A 21,449-nucleotide genomic window follows, 5' to 3' on the forward strand; every position below is an offset into this window, starting at 1 on the left:
TGCGCCAGAGCTGCCATACTCCTTAAATCCTGGCACTGACCCCTAGAGTGTGTGTACGGGGAGAGGGGTGGAGACTGGGCTCACTCCACAGGTGAAAGCTGAGGCCCTGGGATAGTAAGGAAGGTCACGGAGCAAGTGCAAACCCTTTCTGATGCCTCCTTGGCTTCCAGACGCTGGAAGCGTCCCGTCGGAGTGCGGCATTCTTGGCGCCCTCCGCCTCCAGCCCCAGATGGGGGTGTGTGAGGTATAGCTCTCAGAGGGGTGGGGGCTTTGTCCAGGATCCCCTGGGGTCACGAGACCCTAAGCCCCCATCATCAAAAGTCTGGGGAGACAGGGTCGGGGTGAAGACTCTAACCGTCATCCAGAGGGGACCCTGGATTACTTCCCTTCCCCCGCCGCCCAGCCCGGCTCTGGACTGGGTCCGGCAGGTTCTACCCGCAGACGCCTGGCCACAGAGTCGGGGCTCAGTGGACTAGAACTCGGGTCTCTGGCGAAGGCCCCTCGTCTCTTGAGTCTCTTCAGCTCAAGAGACGAGGCCACCTCAACTGCCCGGGAAACACGGAGAAGGGGCTGTGGCCCCTGGGGTCGCAGGAGGAGGTAGGGCGTGCAGGGTCCGAGGGAGGCTGCCTCCTCCTCCCGGAAGCCGTCCGGACTGTGCAGCCGGGCCGGAGGGACAGACGCAAGGGGGGCCGCGTCGGGGGCCACCGGGGCGGCGGGGCGGGGCGAGCCTGGCACTGTGCGGCCGGCGGCGGAACAGCCTTTGTCCCTTCCTGGCGGCCGCCGCGACGCGCCGTCCCCTGCATGTGGATGAGGCCGCGCCGGGCGCCCCGTCCTTCCCCCGCCCGCGGCCTCGGGGCTTGCGGGGTGGGGGTGGGGGTCGCCCTGGTCCGACGGGCGGACCGGGGGTTGGGGCGGGGTCCAGGGTCGGGTCCCGGGCTGTGGGAGGAGCATCAGGGGGCGGGCGTGGCGGTTCAAGGGGGTTGCGGGCGAGGGGGACCTTCGAAGCCGGGGGCGGGGACCTGGGAGTAGGAGCGGGAAGACCCTGGGGGGACGTGGAGGGGGAGGCCGCCCGGCGAAGCTTCAGCCCTTGCGCTCCCGTCGGAGTGCGGCATTCTTGGCGCCCTCCGCCTCCAGCCCCAGAGACGCGTTCAGGCCGCCTCTCTTAAAGGAGACTGGCGCAGGCGTGGGGCGGGGGGAAGCGCACGAGCTGTGCAGACTCTTAATTGTCTTGGGTGGGGTGGGGGGGTCTGACCCGTTAACTCTCCGCACGCACTTGCCCTTAAAACGCTAGGGTCTGTTGGCAGAGGGTCCTGCGGGGGCTGGTGCCCCCGGGGGTTGGTGGTTTTCGAAGGGGAGCCTCTCATGGCACCTGAAATGTGTAGTCAGTGTTTGAGGAGAAGCGGTGACTCTAGGGCACTGCACAGGATGGAATTTGCATGTTGTTTTCCAGGCCCACAGTTCAGGAGGTGATTTTAGTGGCATAAACTAGAACCTGCAAACCCTGGTGGGAACAAAGAATTGGCAAGATTGTTTTACCATCCGAAAGACAAGCAGTAGAAGTCACCACGTAAACAGGAAGAAAAAAAAAAGGAAAACCATAGGATCTTCTCAACACATTCAGAAAACAGTCTTCCACGTTTTAAACAAACCAAGAAACTCTTAGCAAATTAGACATAGAAGAGAACTTGCTCATCCCCTCCTGAAGGCCTGTCTCTGTCATGGCTCACTCTGTAGGTTTGTGAACCTTGACACTGTCCATCACCCCCTCACACCCGGCAAAGCTACTTAAAAAAAAAAAAAAAAAGAAGAGAACTTTCTAAATCTGATAAAAGTATCTTACCAAACCCTCCAAGAAACAAAAAACAAACAAAAGCCCTACAGCTAACATTGTGCTGAATGTTGAGTGCTTTTCCACTGAGACTGGAGATGAGAAAGAATGTTAGCACTCTTTTCTATACACCACTGGGCTGGTGATCCTCGCTGGTGCAATAAGGCGAGAAAAAGAAGGAATAAGGCGCAACCTTTTAATGACCAAAATCTGGAATACTGACAACACCAAATGCTGGTGAGGATGTGTAGTAACAGGTGTTCATTGCTGGTGGGAATGCAAAATGGTACAGCCACTCTGGAAGACAGTTTAGCAGTTTCTTACAAATCTAAAATACTCTTACCATACAACCCAGCAATCGTGCTCCTTGGTATTTACTCAAAGGAGTTGAAAACTTATATCCACACAAAAACTTGCACATGGATGTTTATAGCAGCTTTATGTAGAATTGCCAAAACTTGGAAGTAATCTAGATGTCCTTCAGTAGGTGAATGGATAAATTGTGGTACATCCACGTGTGGAATGATACTCAGCACTAAAAAGAAATGCACTATCAAGCCATGAAAAGACATGGTGAAAACTTGAATGCATGTTACTAAGTGAAAGAAGCCAATCTGAAGAAGTATGAAGCTAGGAAAGGAAAATATAAAACTGTCATTTACATATGACATGATAGGGTAGAAAATCCAAAAAACAATTTATAAGCAAACTTAAGGTTAATTAGTTAATTTAGTAAAGTAGCTGACTCTAAAACATATATAAAGAAGAACAAAGTTGGAGGACTTACACTACAGTTAGGGAGACAGGTGCAAAGATAAATCAACTAGGAACAGAACAGAAAATGAGAAACAGACCCATCCATCTATGGACTCCTGTGTTATCACCACAGGGTTGACATTGCAGAGCAGGGGAGAGAAGTGGGACAGACTTTTCAGTAAACGGTGCTGGATCAATTAAGTATCCATATTGGAAAATAACAAAAACAAAAAAACCTCTTCATCTCTACCTTACACCATACCGTAAAACCAATTCCATGGATGTGCACATGAAAACAAAGTGTATATGTGAAAGGTAAAACAACAAGGCATGGGCTTGCCTTGTGGCGCAGTGGTTGAGAGTCCACCTGCCGATGCAGGGGACACGCGTTCGTGCCCCGGTCCAGGAAGATCCCACATGCTGCGGAGCGGCTAGGCCCGTGAGCCATGGCCGCTGAGCCTGCGCGTCCGGAGCCTGTGCTCGCAACGGGAGAGGCCACAACAGTGAGAGGCCCGCGTACCGCAAAAAAAAAAAAAAAAAAAAAACCAACAAGGCAGCTAGAAGAAGACTTAGGGGAAAGAATAGATTCATTTTCTTACACAGGACACAAAAAGCATGATGAGTAAAAAAGTGACAAATTGGACTCCATTAAAATTAGAAACTTCTGTTAATCAAAACGCATGATTAAGAGAGGGAAAAGTAAGCCACATTTGAGAGAAGTTATTTCAATACATACATCTGATAAAGGACTTGTATCTTAAAAATATGAAAACTACAAACCAAAAGGAAAAAGACTTTAAGTAGGTGCTTCACAAGGGAGGATGTCCAAGTGGCTGGTAAACTTTTGAACAGGTGTTCAACCTCATTAGTCATCAGGGAAATGCAAATTAAAACCAGAATGAGATTCACTGTGCATCCACCAGAGTGCTTAAAATTAAACACCAGCGTCGGCAAGGATGTGGAGCAACCTGAGGCTCTCATACGCTGCGGAGGGAGTGTGCATTGGTGCCACCAGTTTGGAAGACTATTTGGCAATATTTCTAAATCCCTATGGCCCAGCTTCTCCGTTCTGTGTCAGACACCTGCTGGGTACCACCTCAGATCCCCCAGCCTCACCTTGGAGGCCTTGGCTACGTTTCCTTCCTTTTCAAGTACAACCTGCGGACACCTCCCATCACTCCCCCCCTCCCCAGGGCTTCTCTGCTAACCCTTGAGGCATGAGACAGTGAGGAATGAAACTGCTACCCTTTTTTTTTTTTTTTTTTTTTTTGCGGTATGCGGGCCTCTCACTGCTGTGGCCCCTCCCGTTGCGGAGCACATGCTCCGGACGCGCAGGCTCAGCGGCCATGGCTCACGGGCCCAGCCGCTCCGCGGCATGTGGGATCCTCCCGGACCGGGGCACGAACCCGTGTCCCCTGCATCGGCAGGCGGACTCTCAACCACTGCGCCACCAGGGAAGCCCTGGCCTATCTTTTGACGATGGCAGGTAGAAGCCAGTGGACCAATTCTCCCTCATTCCTCATCCCACATGGACTGTCATGAATCCTATTCATTATAAAGCCTCTTACAAGAGGGTCTCAACAGCCCAGCAATCAGATGCTTTTGGCACCAAGCTGTGGTCAGTTCAGAAACTCATCCTTGTATTGGCTCTCTTGTCTTCCCTGCCTCACCCCCTTTCCCCTCACTCTTGATTCCCTGTGATTGCACCCCCTGATTGAAAAGCACCACCTAAGCTTTTGCTTCGGGCTCTGTTTCTGGAGAGCCCGGGCTAAGATACACTCCCAGGTATATACCCAACAGAAATAAATATAGCAATGCACTGAAAGACATTTACAGCATTATTCATACCACCACTCTTCACAGTAGCCCCAACCCGGAAACCATTATTAGTAGAATGGATAAATATGTCAGAGCACATTCAAACCCTGGAGTCCTGTACTGCAAGGGAAATGAACAAATTAATACCATGCCACAACCTGGATAAGTCTTATAGACATAATATTGAGCAAAAGAAGCCGAATACGATATAAAATTCTGGGATAATCTCATTCACGAGAGGTGCTAAAATGGGCACAATTAATGTATGAGGCTAAAGGTTAAGACAGAGGTGCTGGGCTTCCCTGGTGGCGCAGTGGTTGAGAGTCCGCCTGCCGATGCAGGGGACACGGGTTCGTGCCCTGGTCCGGGAGGATCCCACATGCCGCGGAGCGGCTGGGCCCATGAGCCGTGGCCGCTGAGCCTGCGCGTCCGCAGCCTGTGTTCCACAACGGGAGAGGTCACAACAGTGAGAGGCCCGCGTAAAGCAAAAAAAAAAAAAAAAAAAAAGATAGAGGTGCTCATTGGAGGTGGAGACTGGAAAGGGGCACAAGGAGAGCTCTGGGGTGCTGGTTATACGAGTATGTGCAGTTTGTAAAAACTCATCAAGTGGAACGTTTAGGATTTATACAATATTTTGTATGTAGGTTATGCTCACTTCAACAAGAATAGGACATGAAACGTGTCCTTTCAGGGCCCCTGGTGGGACAGGATCCGAGTGGGGGGGGGCGGGTCCTTGGGTCTGTTCTTTCTCCACCAGCCCCTCAAGGTCATTGAACCTGCTCGGCACCCCCATACCTGTTCTGGCCTTAGCTCCCTTCTCCTGTTACTCACATTCTAACCTAGGTAGCCACTCAGGCAGCCTGTTTCTCCTTGGTTTCCACTATCCTGATTCCGAAGCGCTCCCTAATTCTCAAGCATCTCTCTGCTGATGGTTCTTGGGAACCCCTCTCTGTTTCTGTCTCGTGGGGCTCTCAGCCCTGGACGTAGTTGCTGCCCCTTCGTGTTTCCTCTCTCCCCTCTCTGCACCCTCCCCGGACAGCCACTGCTCACGTCCAGCCCTAACGCCGGTAGGCCCAGGGCAGGAGTCCAAATGAAGGCTCCACGTGCTATATGCCTAAATATTTAGTGAAAATCCCCTCTCCTAAGGTCACTATGGAGCAGAGAGTGGAGAAAGCACAGTTATGGGGAAACCGGGCTGCTTGGACACTGTCCTTGGTGATCTGGGGCAGGCAACTTTCAATGAAAGCTTCGTCTCTTTTTCTGGTTTCCCAGGGCGGAGGCTATGACTGCCCCCCTACATGCATGTGCCTGTGTGTGTACACACACACACCACCACCACTCTTAGCCCAGCCTCTTCTCACTTGGGGGGCCCTTGTATTACACCTGTTCCTCTCCTGCAATTCTCCTCTGTTCAATTAGTTATCAAACTTTAAAATATTCTGTGAGACTGAAAGTTTTTAAAAAATCTTTGTATTTGGTTCTGGTGACATTCTGGATCTGCGTGGTGTGAGGGTCCATAGCAGGGACCACCTTACCCAGGGCTCAGCCCACACATTCGGTGCTTCTAGAATGATCAAATGAAGAGTGTGTCACCACACCGAGCCCTCACCCACTCCCTCCTGGGATGGGGACCCTGATCCCAGGGTCCACTCCCAGAGCTCTGACGGCCTCCACCCTCCACACCATCCTCTCCCACCCCAATACTCTCTACCACCCACCGTATCCTCGAGCCTGACTGCCGACAGCTTCTTTGTCACCCCAGCATTGCTCCAAAATGCAAATCAAATCCCTCTCTCCCATCCCACACTGTCCCTGCTCAATGCAGCCCTGGAGGTGAGGATCAACCCCCTCCACGGAGATGTTTCTGTGGGGAGACCATTTAACTAACAGTCCAAAGGGGGACCCTTTTGAAAATGCAAAGGGGTGCTGTTAATAATTACAGCAGGATGACAGGTGTAAACCAGATGTCTGAGCAAACTGGGCTGTGTGGTCACCCTCTTTAAAGCCACTGTCCCTGGCTCTGCCTGCTCAGAGGTCAGTCCCCACCTTGCCTTGCCTATGCTGGCTGCCTGGCCTGCAGCCCCTCACACACATCTTCATGCTCACGTGCGTCCCTTGTGAGTCAGCCTGCTCACCACCTTCTCCAGGAAGACATCCTGGTCCCCAGCCTGGACCACGAGCCTCTTCTGTGCCCACCTCGGCCCCTCTCCTTACTGCTTCTCTCCCCGCTGGGCCAGATGCTCCTCAAAGGCAACCTGGCCTTCCTCCCAGCATAGTCCTCAGTGCAGGTTCCTAGGTGTCTGGCCTGGGAACTGAGAGATACAGGTTCTAGCCCCAGCTCTGCCCCCGACTTCTGAGCTGGATGAGTCACTGAACATATGTGAGGAGGAGGGAGCGGGGACGTGTTCTCATCCCTCAGTGCCACAGCTGTCCTGGGGGGCAGCTTGCCCAGGCCCTGGGGTTCCTGGGCCTACTAGTTGGAAGAGGGAAAAGGAGGGGACGGGTGACCTGTTGGGGAGTCTGGGACTCTCGCATCCTCCTGTGTCACCCCATGCCCTCCCCTGAGACCCTCATAAGCACAGCCCTGTGCAGCCAGCCCCCTGTAGGTGGGATGGGGGCCGTGGGTAACAGGAACCAGTAGAGAACATGAGAAGCTGGGGCTTGGGCCTCTGCTCTGGAACTGGGCTCTCCTCTCCCTTCTGGTCGTCCCAGCCCCAAATCCTACGGGACCAGCCTCCTGAACCTGGACCCTCTGTCCTGGCCAAGGACATCTGCCATTCCAAAAGGCACCACCAGAGGGCAGCCTCCCTCACCATGGGATAGACCTTGTGGCCTGCCCCACTCCGCCATCAAGGAATCCAGGCCCCTCGCGGACCCTAAGGTGTTGGCCCGGACTGGCCAGGCTTCTTGGGACCAGAACCCAGCCTCTCTTGGGACCACTGGAGTTAGCTAGGAGCCAGGGAAGTCCTTCCCAAGGGCTGCCCAGGCTCCCTCCTGTTTGCTGCCTGAGTGGGGAGCCTTGCCTCCTGGCCCTAGAGATGCAGGGGAGGCCCCCGGGGGCGTAGGTGCTGGCCTGGGTCAGGAAACTCATAGTGAAACCAGAGAGATCTTGTAGTGAAATTCATTCCGCGCAGCACACCTGCCTCGGGGCAGGGCTGGGGAGGGACTGGGAGGCGACAGAGCCTCTGCGGTGGTGGGAGGGCCCAGAGCTTTATCTGATGGGCCCTGGCCTTTCTCACAGCTGAGCGGAGCTGCCCTGACAGGCCGACCACGGCCTGGTGGGCAGGGGCTCTGCAGGCCCCGGGGGCCCAGCTTCCCCACCTGCGCAATAGGCAGGGAGGCAGTGAGCCTGGGAAAGGTGCGGGCGCAGGAGTGGGTACAGTGGAGAGGGATGCCCAGGCAGGCCCCTCGGAGACCTGGTGCCTCAAAATACCGGGAAATGTCAAAACCAGTTACAAAACATTGGGGCAGTCTAGGCGTGTACTTGTAACGAACTAACGCTTTTAATGTGAAAACAAGACTGTCACCAGATACTCTTTGGATTTGAGACACATCAGCCCCTGGGACACTGCAAGACCTTATTATTCCATGAGCGGGGACTGTCCTCTGTCTTGCGGGTGGCTTGGGGACCATGTGTGGAATGTCACTGGGGGACCACACAGAAAGTCTGAACATGGGGCCCTGTGGACAGGACGGCTCTCTGGGTGCCCCCCACCACCTGGATTCCCCTCCTGGGGGGGCACTCTCTGTGCTGACTGATGCCAGAGCTGGTGCAGAGGGCAGGGGTCTGACTCCCCTGGGTTGTGGATGGTGATCCACTCTGGAGAAACGCAGGCCCACCTACTTTTCCAGAGACCCTGTCCAGATGGGCCTGCTGGATCCTGGGTGCCCTCAGAAGGGTCCAGGGAGGAACCGTCTCAATGTCAGAGGGGTCTCCCAACCCCTGGCTCCCGGCCACCTTCCTGGGACCACCTCTTTGGGCCCAAGACACCAGCCACTCTGGGTGGGCTGGGCTGAGATCTCCATTGGGGGAGGCCTTGCCACCCAGGTCCTGATATGAGTCACCAGTGGGGCTGGGAGCCTCAGGCCCACTCAGCAACATCACCAAGGGCCCTCGGGACCAACGGCTATTGGAACTCTTTCCCAAGAGGAAGATGGTGTGTTCTCTTGGGTCCATCTTACAGGGAGGAAGACCAGTGAAGTGGGGATTCTCAGGGCCTCGTGGGTGGGGGTCAGCTTGGCCAAGGGTGGGTCCTGCTAAGAGGGAGGTGCTGGCTTAGCCAAGCCACGGGATAGGATCAGGGCATTGTCTGGGGGTAGATGGGAGTGGGGCCGGCAGTGTGTTGTCTTCCCATTTTCTTTTTAAACATCTTTAGTGGAGTATAATTGCTTCACAACGGTGTGTTAGTTTCTGCTGTATAACGAAGTGAATCAGCTATACGTGTACATATATCCCCATATCCCCTCCCTCTTGCGTCTCCCCCCCACCCTCCCTATCCCACCCCTCTAGGTGGTCACAGAGCACCGAGCTGATCTCCCTGTGCTATGCGGCTGCTTCCCACTAGCTATCTATTTTACTTCTGGTAGTGTATATATGTCCACGCCACTCTATCACTTCGTCCCAGCTTACCCTTCCCCCCACCCCGTGTCCTCAAGTCCATTCTCTACATCAGCATCTTTATTCCTGTCCTGTCCCTAGGTTTGTCATAACCATTTTCTTTTAGATTCCATATATATGTGTTAGCATACAGTATTTATTTTTCTCTTTCTGACTTATCTTCCCATTTTAAAGGTGGAAAAGCTGAGGCACAGAGTGGAAATAATCAGCCCAAGGTCACATAGCTGATAAGTGTGGAGCTGGGATAGTCAGATGCAGAAACTGCAACCCCTGGGAGGCGTGGGCCTCCTGGTCCTGGGGCTCCTCACCCCATCCTGCCCTGGGGTCCCTCCTGGCACTCAGCCCAGCCTGTCGGTTTGATGGGCAGAGACCCTGGTCTGCTGATGGCCCTGCTTGGACCCACAAGGCTTCTTCTTCCCAGAGCTGCCTGTGGTCTTGAAGGGAGGCCCCCAAATAGGTCAGAGGATGTTTGACCCCTGCTGTGCTCTCGCCACGCCCTGGAACCGCTCACACCTCCCTCAGGGAACTACTCGCAGACCCCTGCCCTGGACTACACTGCCTGGTTGTTCTCTGTCCTGTCCACGGCCCCTGTCCTCCATCTTCCCCTGCAATGCCTCTGGGGCTCCCTCCAGGGCCACCATCCCTCACTCAGTGATTTGTGGTCTGCAGTTTCCACTCCTCGCTGCCCCACCCTAAGACCCAACTCCCCTCAAGCCAATGGTCCCATGAGCTGTATCCAGCATCTTCCTTCACGCCCAGGGCCCCTACATTTCCTTATCCAGGTGGGTACCCTCATCTGCTGCTCAGGCAAGAACATTGGGGCTTCCTCATCTCTCCCCTATCCCCCACCTCCCGTGAGCACTTACATCTGGTCAGTCCCGTCAGATTCGTTACCCCTTCTATAAAGAATCTTATAATTTTTGCCATCCCAAAATAAAATTCATAGATAATATAACCTACAGTCATAATTTTAAAAAAATCAATATAATGACCTATCTTTAAAACAAGGGAGAAATAAAAGGAATGTAATTTATAACTTCAAATGTGTATTTGATTTGAAAAATGCTTGCGTATGACCTACAGAGGACTCAAGATACTGGTTGTGTAGCGTCGTCGAGGCTGTAGCAGCTGCAGACGCAGACGGGTTAGAGCGTCCCTCCAGGCTCAGATGGCTGCAGGAGCCACGGCTTAGGGATGCGGTTTTCCAAAATGGCAAACAACTCTTGGTAAATATCCAAACGAAGCAAGGTTCCATTTTCCTTAGATTGTCACGCCTGCTGCATCCCTAGGAAATTCTGTATTTGGAAACCATGTAAAAAGAAAGCAGGTTCCGGGCTTCCCTGGTGGCACAGTGGTTCAGAGTCCGCCTGCCGATGCAGGGGATGCGGGTTCGTGTCCCGGTCCGGGAAGATCCCACATGCCGTGGAGCGGCTGGGCCCGTGAGCCATGGCCGCTGAGCCTGCGCGTCCGGAGCCTGTGCTCCGCAACGGGAGAGGCCACAGCAGTGAGAGGCCTGCGTACCGCAAAAAAAAAAAAAAAAAAAAAAAAAAAAAAAGAAAGCAAGCAGGTTCCGGACTCTGATCATTACCAACAGGGTTTTCACGTTGGCCGGGATTCCTCAGTCTCAGCACCACTGACATGCTCTTGAGCATGGTGGGATGTTGGTGGCATCCCTGGCCTCCACCCACTAGATGTCAGTAGCACACCCAGCCCAGGTGGTAATGATCAGAAATTTCTCCAGACTTTGTCAAAGGTCCCCCCGAGGGGCAAAATCACCCCCAGTTGTGAACTACCCGCCTACCCGAGTGTCCGGTGGGATCTTCAGGCACTGTGTGGGCACAGGACGACTTGCTGCTGGGCAGGACGGCCCTCACAGCTAGTCCCCACCGACAATGCCAGTGGCACCCCCATTACCACAACACCCAGTCTCCCCTCCATTTCTCAAACACCCCGTGGGAGAAGCACAGCCACTGTGAGGGCCTCTCACCCACCTGGTTCTCTGATCCGGGGGGGCAGCCAGGCCGAGAAGTCCCTTCCCCTTGCCCGCACACACTGTAAGACCTGCGTCCTGATTTCTCCCTGGGGCCCAGTCACCACTGCCTCACTGGCCCGCCCCCGCTATGGCCCGCAGGGCCCCCGTGCTCCAGCCTTGCCCACGTCGCCCCTCCCGCCTCTCCCTTCCAGTTCCTCAGGGTCTCGTCCTTCTCAGTGCCGTTTCCTCTGCGTCATTACCCTGGAATTCCTCCTGCGTCCTTGGTCTGGAGGAGCTTTCTCAGCCCAGGTGTCTTCTCCAGGGAGCCCTCCCTGACCGCCCCCTTCCCTGCACGGCCTGGGCCAGCGTTTCCTTCCAGGTGTCCCAGCCTCCAAGGCAGCATCCGCCCAGCACACGTTTCTCACCTGCCCCAGCCCCATGCCCAGAGTCTGGCTCCAAGAAGGTGGCATGGCTGAGACTGCGACTCAGTTCAATCCTGGTTGCATCCACTGAGGCCTCCTGTGCCCACCCCACAGACTGGAGGAGGCGCCTGCTGAGGGGCAGGCCTGGGAGGCCAGTGGGTTACAGCCCTGGGCGGGGGGGGGGGGCACCCGGAATCTCGTCTCCCTGCCCGGAGCTTATGCCCCTTCTCCCACAGGATTGTGGGAGGGTGGTGGCTGGAAGCGTCGGGGGGACATTAGAATTTCTCTATCCAAAGGTGTCTACTGGGGAAGGGCTGCTGCAGTTCAAAGTGGAGCTGGGGCTGAGGACGAGCACTGGGGGGCAAAAGGGACCCCAGTCCAGCTCCTGGCATCTACCCCTTGAGGAGCCGGAACTTCCAGCCCCTAAGGTGTCCCTGGGGTGTGGAGCACCGGGCACAGGCAGCAGCCAAAGGCATCCTGAGCTGGCCTTCACCTCAGTCCTTGTCTCCCCATAAGCCTGCCGTCCCTCAGCAAGGTTCGTGCCCTGCAAGCAGGCGAGGGCCGTGGGCAGCACAGGGAAAGGCTGCAACCACCCCTACTTGGCCACCCCTCAGCCCTTGGCACCGCATCCCGTCCTGTGGGTGCCTGGCTTCTGGGACACCTCCTGTCTGCGGTGCAGGGACTGGAGGGGGTTTGGGGAGGGGCGCGCTGATGGATGAGGCCATCTCCAAGCAGGCAGAGCTGGGCGCACAGCGGTGAGAGGCGCCCGGGTCCTGGGAGGATACAGGAGGTGGAGGCCCTGATACTCAGCAGCCTAGGAAGTGAGGCGCCAGCAACTCCTGTCTCTGTCAGCTCCCGGCAGGTCTCAGTGCCCCCAGCTGGGAAATGGGGAAAGTGACCTTTGCCCTCCTCTCCTGGTGGCTATTGCAGGAGAAGGCCGGCAGCATACCTGAAATGGGTCCCTCCAGCTCCACTGAGTCTGGGGTCCCAGGCCTCAGGCCCTGCCCTGTGCTGCTGGCCACGCGTGCCCCATGCCTCTGTTGGAAGTGTCCACCAGGCCTTTCCCCCAGTTCCTCGGTCTTCTCTCAGTGATGCAGGCAGCCTGGCCCTGGCTCAGCTGAGGTATCTCTTGGCCAATGCAGACATGCCCACTCCTGGGCCTGGCCTGGCTCCCAGGCCCCTTTCCTCCTCCTGGCGTCCTCAAGGGTCACCACGCTCGTTCGTGCGGACCTTGCCCATGGGCTGGTTCTTCCTGAGCTTCTGGTCAGGATGGTGATCTCCTGGGTTCTTGCTGGTTCTCGACCTTGGTCTTGTGCCCTTGCCCTGGTTTGTTTTTATCAGCAGTATCTGTGAGGCCCAGTGGGAGGGGATGGGCGGGGAGCCCAGGGTGTCACTGCAGTCTCCCCTCCAGGCCTTCCTCCCCAGGGGGACTATCTGGTCATGGTGCACCTGGGTGGGTGTGGGGAGGCTGGCGGGTGGGTGCTGACCCCTGGTGGGGCTCCGGTGAAGACCCTTTGCCTGGAAGGCCCAGGGACACCCCACGGGCCCCATGTGGCTCTGTGACTGTGTGTGGGAGAGACGAGCCTTGAGAGGGGGTGTGAGAGTGAGCGTGTGGGTGTGGGCCCGGAGACAGGGATCGTGAGAATGTGAGTGGGTGAGACCGAGGGCGGGGGTGCCCTTGCTGTCTGGGACATCCCCTGGGGAGAGAGTTCAGGGAATGGGGGAAACAGTGTATCAGGAATGCTGGCCACTAGGTGTCACCAGGAGCCCAAGGGACAGATGAAAGGCCCCAGGTGAGGGGCCAGAGCCCCTCCTCGCCCCCAGGCTTGCCCCCTCCCATGGGCAAGGGGCGCTCCCTTGTCTGTCAAGGCATCTGAGCATCCACTAGCTGTGTTTAGCCTGTGGGGTGGCATTGCCCCCTCCAGGAGGAGACATTCTCCATGGAGGCCACCCTGTCCCCACCTCCTACCCACACAGACCCAGCTGAGGACAGAGCTAGTGAGTGGTGGGGAGGCAGCACCAGCTCCCAGCCACCCGGGGCCCCTCCCTGGCGCAGCTGCCTTGCTATGGGGGGAGGGGGAACCTTTTTGCCAGCACTTCCAGGTGAGCACTTTGCATACTGGCCTGCCTGCCAGGTAAAGGAGGCGGGTAGAGTCCCACTTGCCCCTGCCTGCCTGCCCCTGTCCAGCTCGGCAGTTAGATTCCCACAGCCCTACTCCAGCCCTCTCAGGCCCAGTCCCCACCCTCTTGTCATGCATTCACTTGTGCAATGCTTGGCGAGGACCTACTGTGTGCCAGGCGCTGGGGATGCAGCCACAAACAAGACAACTGGACTCCACCCCACGGAGCTTGCATGCTACAGAATGCTAAAGTCTCCCATAAATGAACCAGAGAATTTGTGATGGGGACTCCGTCACATGGGAAAACAATCATGGAGGAACTGGGAGGGCCATGGGGGTGGCTGTTTTGGAGGGTCCAGGGAGGGCTTTTGTGAACAGGTAATGAGGAGGATCAGTCATGTGAAAACTGGAGAGAAGAGCATTCAGGGCAGCTGGAACAGTATGTGCAAAGGTCCTGAGGCAGGAACAAACTGAACCTGTTATTAGTGAAACACCTAGGCCTGTGTGGATGGGAGGCAGTGATAGAGGTTGGAGGGTGGGAAGAAACAGACTACAAAAGGCCTCGGGCTACATGGTCTTCTTCTCTCCAAGGACGCTCGATGTGGAGAGGTCCTCGGGGGCTATCCCCTCTGCAGAGCAGTGGAGCCTTCCTGCTGGGATGTGGCTGAAGGGTTTTGTCCTATCTGGGGCTGGTAGTGGCTGGTAAGGAGTGGCTACCACAGCTTGTGGTGGATCCAACAGGACCTCATATCTTTGTGGTCTGAGAAGCAGTTAAAACGCCAGAGGGTCTTTCCCCGCTGGCTGAGGGCTCCCCAGGGCAGGACAGGGCTGGTCTGTCTCCAGGCTCCTGGATAGTGCTTTCTTGGCTGGGAGCAAAGTCAGAGCGAGTAGAGCAGAGGGAAGGGCAACAGAGTTCCTGTCTGGAATCTCTCCACCTCTGAATGAATGAATGGGGATGAGTGGGTCAGCATGTCCCCAGCCCTCCTGACCTTGTCTGGCCACCGCAGGACCATCCTTGGGCCTTAGTGCCCATCCCCCCGAGAGCAGAGCCAAAGGCCTCAACCAGGTGTGTCTGCCCCAGAGGTCCCTAGACTTTGTCATGCTCTGCTTGATGTGTTATGGCCATACCCCCTGGAGGGAATTATAGGGAAGTGGCCCTCATGGGGAGGTTCCTAGGGCCAATCTAAGCTAGAAGTTGTCGGCTAGGCTGGGGCCAGGCTGGGGCCATGCTGGGGCCAGGGTGGCAGAGCCACTGCCGACCGCACCTCTGGCCCCGCTTTACGCCCCTGTGAGCCATGTTCTACATCCAGCAAATCACATTTTATGACTTCAGGCAAACACAGCAAGGCGTGAAATGTGGGCAACGTGGCGTGCCCCATGGTTATGTGCAGGCACTGGGAACATGCAGGCAGATGCAGGAAACCACATGGCAGGGTGGGACCAGCTGTAACTGTCCTGCTCCCTCTGGGGCAGTGGGGAGCTGGTGGGCTGTTCGGTGGAGATGCCCTGCTCTCAGGGTCTCCCCGTGTCAAGGCCCGAGGGGTGAGGTAGCACTTCCCCTGGGAGCCCCTCACATAACATGCCCTTTTATTGGAGGACATGAACTCGGCCCTCGCCAAAGGGCTGGGCCCCAGGGGACCGCAAGCCTGCCCAGTCTGAAGTGGACCCTCTCTCTTTTTTGCCTCTTCTGGTTTCCAAGAGGTATTTAAACCAGAACCCAACCTAAAGTAATATTGTACGCCTGTCAGGAGATGAAGGGGTTAAAGCCCAATGAATTGTTCTAAAAGCAGGTCTAACTGAGACACACTCATAAATAGACTCCCAGAGCTGAAAGGTCAAAATCAGCCTGGAGATTTGAAATATTTTTGGAGAAATATCTCCAAAAGCTCAGTACTTAAAAGCAATGCTCTTTTGAGGAGGAAGGTGGGAAGCTGGGAGCATCCAATTTTGGGAATCCCTGGAGAGACCTGAAGGAACCCCAGGGTTCCTTAGCACACAATTTGAAAACCGTGCATATCAATCCACTGCTCCCTGCAGGGAGGAATCCATTGAAGTGAAGGGGACCCCGTTCCCTCACAATGGCTTGTAGAGCCAGTCTGCAGTACCTGAGGTTCCCAGCAGGGGTCACTGCTAGGAGGCGGCCCCAGTCAGGCCCTGGTGGTATCAAGGACAGCTCCAGACCCCAGTGTGCCACGTGCCTCTGCCTCAGTGCCAGTGACCTCGAACCTAGGTATACTCTGAGCCAGGGGCCACCACATGCCTTCCCAGTGGACAGAGCTGCCCTCTGGCCATGCTGCCAGCTTGGCTGGGGTTGATCAGAAGCCCTCAGCTCTAGGAGAGCTGCCAGGGCTGGGGCCATAGGGACTGGTAAGGGTTTCTGGCTAAGCCCGGATCAAGCCATTCCAGGGGACAGCTGGAGTGTCTCTCCAGTCAGCGCCTGGAAGGGGGCCAGCCCAGCCCCGGGCCTGAGCCAAACACATGTGAGTACACGCAAACGCACACACACGATGCGCCCACGTGCACATAATCACACACAGTTCACTCATGCACACAATCACATGTTCACACACGTACCCAGTGCACATAAACTCACACAAATAACATGTGCACACATAGCAACAAGCACATGGATGTACACACCTGCGAATACACATGAGCACACACACAGGCACACACACACTCCCCTCTCTCTCTCCCCGGGCAGCCTCCAGGATGGATGGAGAAACACCTTTGGGTCCAATCTGTTTGGGGTGAGTTCAGTTTGGGGAGGAGCCCTTCATCCTCTTGGTCGTGGAGGCTCCCTAGCTCCGGGCAGGCCTTGGCCCGGCCTGGACTGGTGGATATGTGGGGTGGGGATGAGTGAGGTGGAGCTGGCCACCTCTGGGAGGGCTCTGGGCAGAGGCTGGGGCGGGATCGGGGTGGATGCACTACATCTTTCTGGGGAGGGAGGGAGGGAGCTGGAATGGTGCCTGCATCCCACAGAAGCCAGCTGGGTATAGGATCCAAGGTGGGGGGCTGCCTGATTCTGGGGTGAACAGGTAAGACTGGGGGAGGCTTCTGAGGGTCCCTGCAGCTGTGTACCCTCCCCCAGGAAGCCAGCCCCACCCTCAGCCTGCAGTGCTCTCGAAGAGGATGTTGGGTTTCTTGATTCCTCAGTTCCCAGCTCCCCCAAGTTGGTCGTCTCGAATCTGTGAGGGCTTTGGGTGCTGGAGCACGCAGCCGCCTGGGTCCCTGTTGTCCCCCTGGCCACGCAGACCCAGGCATGCTGGACCATCAGCCCAAGGATGATAACGGAAATCACTTGTGGTATGACAGTTGGTCCCCTGCCTGTCGAGGGACCTGGCGCCATGAGAGGGGCTCCGTAGCCCCCAGCCCCGCATCCCCAGGAGCCTGCTCTGGGGTGGGCTCTGCTGAGTCCAGCTTGCTGACCACAAGCCCATGCCCATAGCCCTTGGCAGGGGACAGAGTTCTGTCACCTCCCCCACCAGATCAATACCTCCAAGCCTGCTGTCAGCAAATCTTTGACCTCTGACCCAGCCATGCACTGTGACCCCTGAACCTCTCGGCATTTCCACCAATCCTTGCCCTGGTCTCTGGGGTGGATGAGCGGCGACCCATGGCTCCAGCCCAGGCTGTGAGGGGAGGGAGTGTGAGGCCCTCAGTCTCCACGGCCCAGCCTCTTCCCTTCACTCCACACTCAGGGCTGCGGTCAGCGGCTGGCCTGGGGCAGGCAGGCGGCCGGCTCTGCGAGGGGGCCCTGCCGGGCAGGGGAAGATGCTGGGCCTTGGAGCTGAATACGCAAGAAGCCAAGGGGTGTGAATGAAGGATTCGAAGGTTGCTTTCTGGGGCCCAGGGGCCTTTGAGGTCCAGCCATCAGGGAAGGGACTCTGGGCTTCCTATCTCCTATCTGAGGCCTACTAAGGCATCCCCCTACCCTGCCCCCTGCAAACTGCTGTGCATCAGGCCAGGGACCTGAGGCTCAAGACCCCTACCCTCGGCATGGTCCTGGCTGAGACGGGGGCTAAGACCGGAAGGAGTGCAGCTAGGGATGGCTTGTAGCCTACGTTGGCCCCATGGCCAGGGCACCTGCCCATAAACCTCTAGGGGATGGAGGGACCCTGGCTTCCCCATCCAACGGGTCCCCTCCCTGCAGCCATCCCCCTGACCAATCTGTGTCCCAGGTCTGTGTCTCAGCCCTGAGCTGAGAATGAGGAAGAGGCTGCTCAGAGCCCCCTACTGAGTTACCTGGGCCTGGTCCCCTTCGGCTCAACCGGGCGTGTCACTGCTCTGGCCACCCTGTCCTACCGGCCCAGCCTCCTCCAGCCTGGGGGGTGTTTAGCCCATTGTCCCATTGAAATCCCCTGTGAACCCTGGGGGCCTTATCCCCTGAACCACCCTGGGATTCAATCTGGGGAGCCCTGGGCTCCCAGGCAGATACTGCGGTCACAACACTCAGCCCCCAGAGGGTCTGGCCAGGACAACAGAACCTGCTGGTCACTCACCCTGTGACCCTTACCTGGTTGCCTTTCTTGGCACCTGGAGTGTCTCCACACTGGCTCCTGCTTCTAAGAGGGGACCCCGTCCCCCACATGGGTGTTCTGAGGGGGCCATGGGGCCCAGCAGCCCTCTGTCCTGGGTCCGTCTGGGTCTACAGTAGTGGGAGGGGCGATGGCCCAGGAACTCCAGCAATGAGACTCCCCCCCAGGAGAGGAAGAAGAGAAGGGGAGGCTGAGGAGGAAAGAAAGTGGGGAGAGGAACAGAGAAGGAGGATGACCAGGGGCTGCCCACTAAGATGGGAGATGCAAGTGAGGAGTGCATGGAGGTGGCAAGACAGAGAGGCAGGGAGGAGGGGCATGCCCGGCTGTGGGCTCAGGTGGGCTTGACCCCAGGGTTGCCGCCCTGGGGCATTCTCAGGTGCCAGGAGGGACGGGCCAGGCCTGGGATGGAAGACTGGTTGTGCTGGCCCAGGCTGGTAGGTGTGTTGGCAGTAGGCCCTGAGGTCAGTGGGTGGGCTGGGGTAGGGCTGGGGGACCCAGGATGCCCCACCATAGCATCTGAGGCCCACCTCCCACACTTGCATTGGCCATGCCCTGGGCCACAACTCTGCCCGCCAGTTCCTTCTCTGCTTGGGACCTGAACCAGTCAGGTGGAAACAGCCTGCCTCAACGCAGCCATGGGGTCCTGGACAGGGGGAGGGGGGGGCACAACAGCAGTAGCGGCCGCATGTGCTAGGCGACCCTCTTCGCCCGCCGTGAGCTAAGCTGGTGCGTGGTCATCCCACCCAGACCCCGTGAGCTGAACCTGAGAAAGGGGAGGGACTCACAGAGTACACTCAGGGGACAGAGCTGGACTTGAACCTCAGGCAGGAAGTTCCAGGGCACCAGGTGGGAAATCCTGCTCTAAGTGTAGACACAGTTCGCCACTGGTCTCTGGTTGGCACATGGCTCTCTGGGTCAGGGCCAGAGAGGGGAAATGCGCCCCAGGCTCGCTGGGCCCCAGGGGCTTTGGGCAACATCTGGGTGGGTGCAGATAGTGCCAGCACCCTGGTCCCTGCACCCTGCACTGCACCCCCTGTGACGTGGCCACACAGGGGAACCCAGGTCCTTCCTAATGACCACTCCTGGGGCTCCACAGGCTTCCTGTGGAGCTGCAAACGCTGCACGCACCGCTGGCCTGATGGTCAGCCTCTCGGACACAGGCACACAACACACACAAACCACACACCAGACACAGACCCACACACCACACACACACTGACACACCACACGCAGACCCCAACCGCATACAGACCCACACACCACACACAGTACCCACACCACACACAGACCCCACACCACACACAGACCAACACACCACACACAGACCCACACACCACACACAGACCCACATACCACACACAGACCCCACACCACACACAGACCCCACACACCACACACAAACCCACACACCACACGCAGACCCACACACCACACACAGACCCCAACCGCATACAGACACACACACCACACACAGACCCCACACACCACACACAGACCCACACACCACACACAGACCCCACACCACACACAGACCCCACACCACACACAGACCCACACACCACACACAGACCCCACACCACACACAGACCCACACACCACACACAGACCCCACACCACACACAGACCCACACACCACACACAGACCCCACACCACACACAGACCCCACACACCACACACAAACCCACACACCACACGCAGACCCCAACCGCATACAGACCCACACACCACACACAGACCCCACACCACACACAGACCCACACACCACACACAGACCCACACACCACACACAGACCCCACACACCACACACAGAACCACACACCACACACAGATCCCACTCACCACACACACAATCACACACCACACACAGAACCACACACCAGACACAGACCCACACACCACACACACAGTGACACACCACACGCAGACCCCAACCGCATACAGACCCACACACCACACACAGACCCCACACCACACACAGACCCCACACCACACACAGACCCCCACACCACACACAGACCCCACACCACACACAGACCCCACACACCACACACAGACCCCACACCACACACAGACCTCACACCACACACAGACCCACACACCACACACAAACCCACACACCACACACAGACCCACACACCACACACAGACCTCACACCACACACAGACCCCACACACCACACACAGACCCACACATCACACACAGACCCACACACCACACACAAACCCACACACCACACACAAACCCACACACCACACACAGACCTCACACCACACACAGACCCCACACACCACACACAGAACCACACACCACACACAGGCCCCACACCACACACACACACACCCACACACCACACACAGATCCCACTCACCACACACACAATCACACACCACACACAGAACCACACACCACACACAGACCACACACCACACACACACAGACCCACACACCACACACAGATCCCACTCACCACACACACAATCACACACCACACACAGAACCACACACCACACACAGGCCCCACACCACACACACACCCACACACCACACACAGATCCCACTCACCACACACAGACCCACACACCACACACAGACCCCACACCACACACACACCCACACACCACACACAGACCCCACACCACACACACACCCACACACCACACACAGATCCCACACACCACACACAGACCCCACACCACGCACAGACCCACACACCACACACAGATCCCACACCACACACAGACCCACGCACCACACAAAGATTCCACACACCACACACACAATCACACACCACACACAAACCCACACACCACACAAAGATTCCACACACCACACACAGACCCACACACCACACACAGATCCGACACACAGACCCACACACCACACACTGATCCCACACACCACACACAGACCCACACACCACACACAAACCCACACACCACACAAAGATTCCACACACCACACACACAATCACACACCACACACAGACCCACACACCACACACACACCCACACACCACACACAGACCCCACACCACCACACACAGACCCACACACCACACACAGACCCACACACCACACACAGATGCCACACACCACACACAGACCCACACACCACACACAGACCCCCACACCACACACAGATGCAACACACCACACACAGACCCACACACCACACACAAACCCACACACCACACAAAGATTCCACACCACACACAGACCCACACAGCATACACTGACACACAGACCACATTGATACGGCCCACAGACACTGCACACCACACAACGACACAGCCCACAGACACACACAGAGCATGACTGACCCTGCCCCACCTGCTACACGCCCCGCCCTACCATGCACGGTGCCAGCCAAGTCAC

General features: G+C 56.8%; 1 protein-coding gene across 1 annotated transcript in view; it reads left to right on the plus strand.

The window, feature by feature from the left end:
• Positions 1 to 21,449, plus strand: part of FAAP24 (FA core complex associated protein 24) — a 238,959-nt gene that overhangs the window by 214,360 nt on the left and 3,150 nt on the right. The window lies entirely within an intron of this gene.

This window comes from Mesoplodon mirus (genome assembly GCF_964341445.2).
Source record: "Mesoplodon mirus genome assembly, chromosome: 19".
Lineage (NCBI taxonomy): Eukaryota > Metazoa > Chordata > Mammalia > Artiodactyla > Ziphiidae > Mesoplodon > Mesoplodon mirus.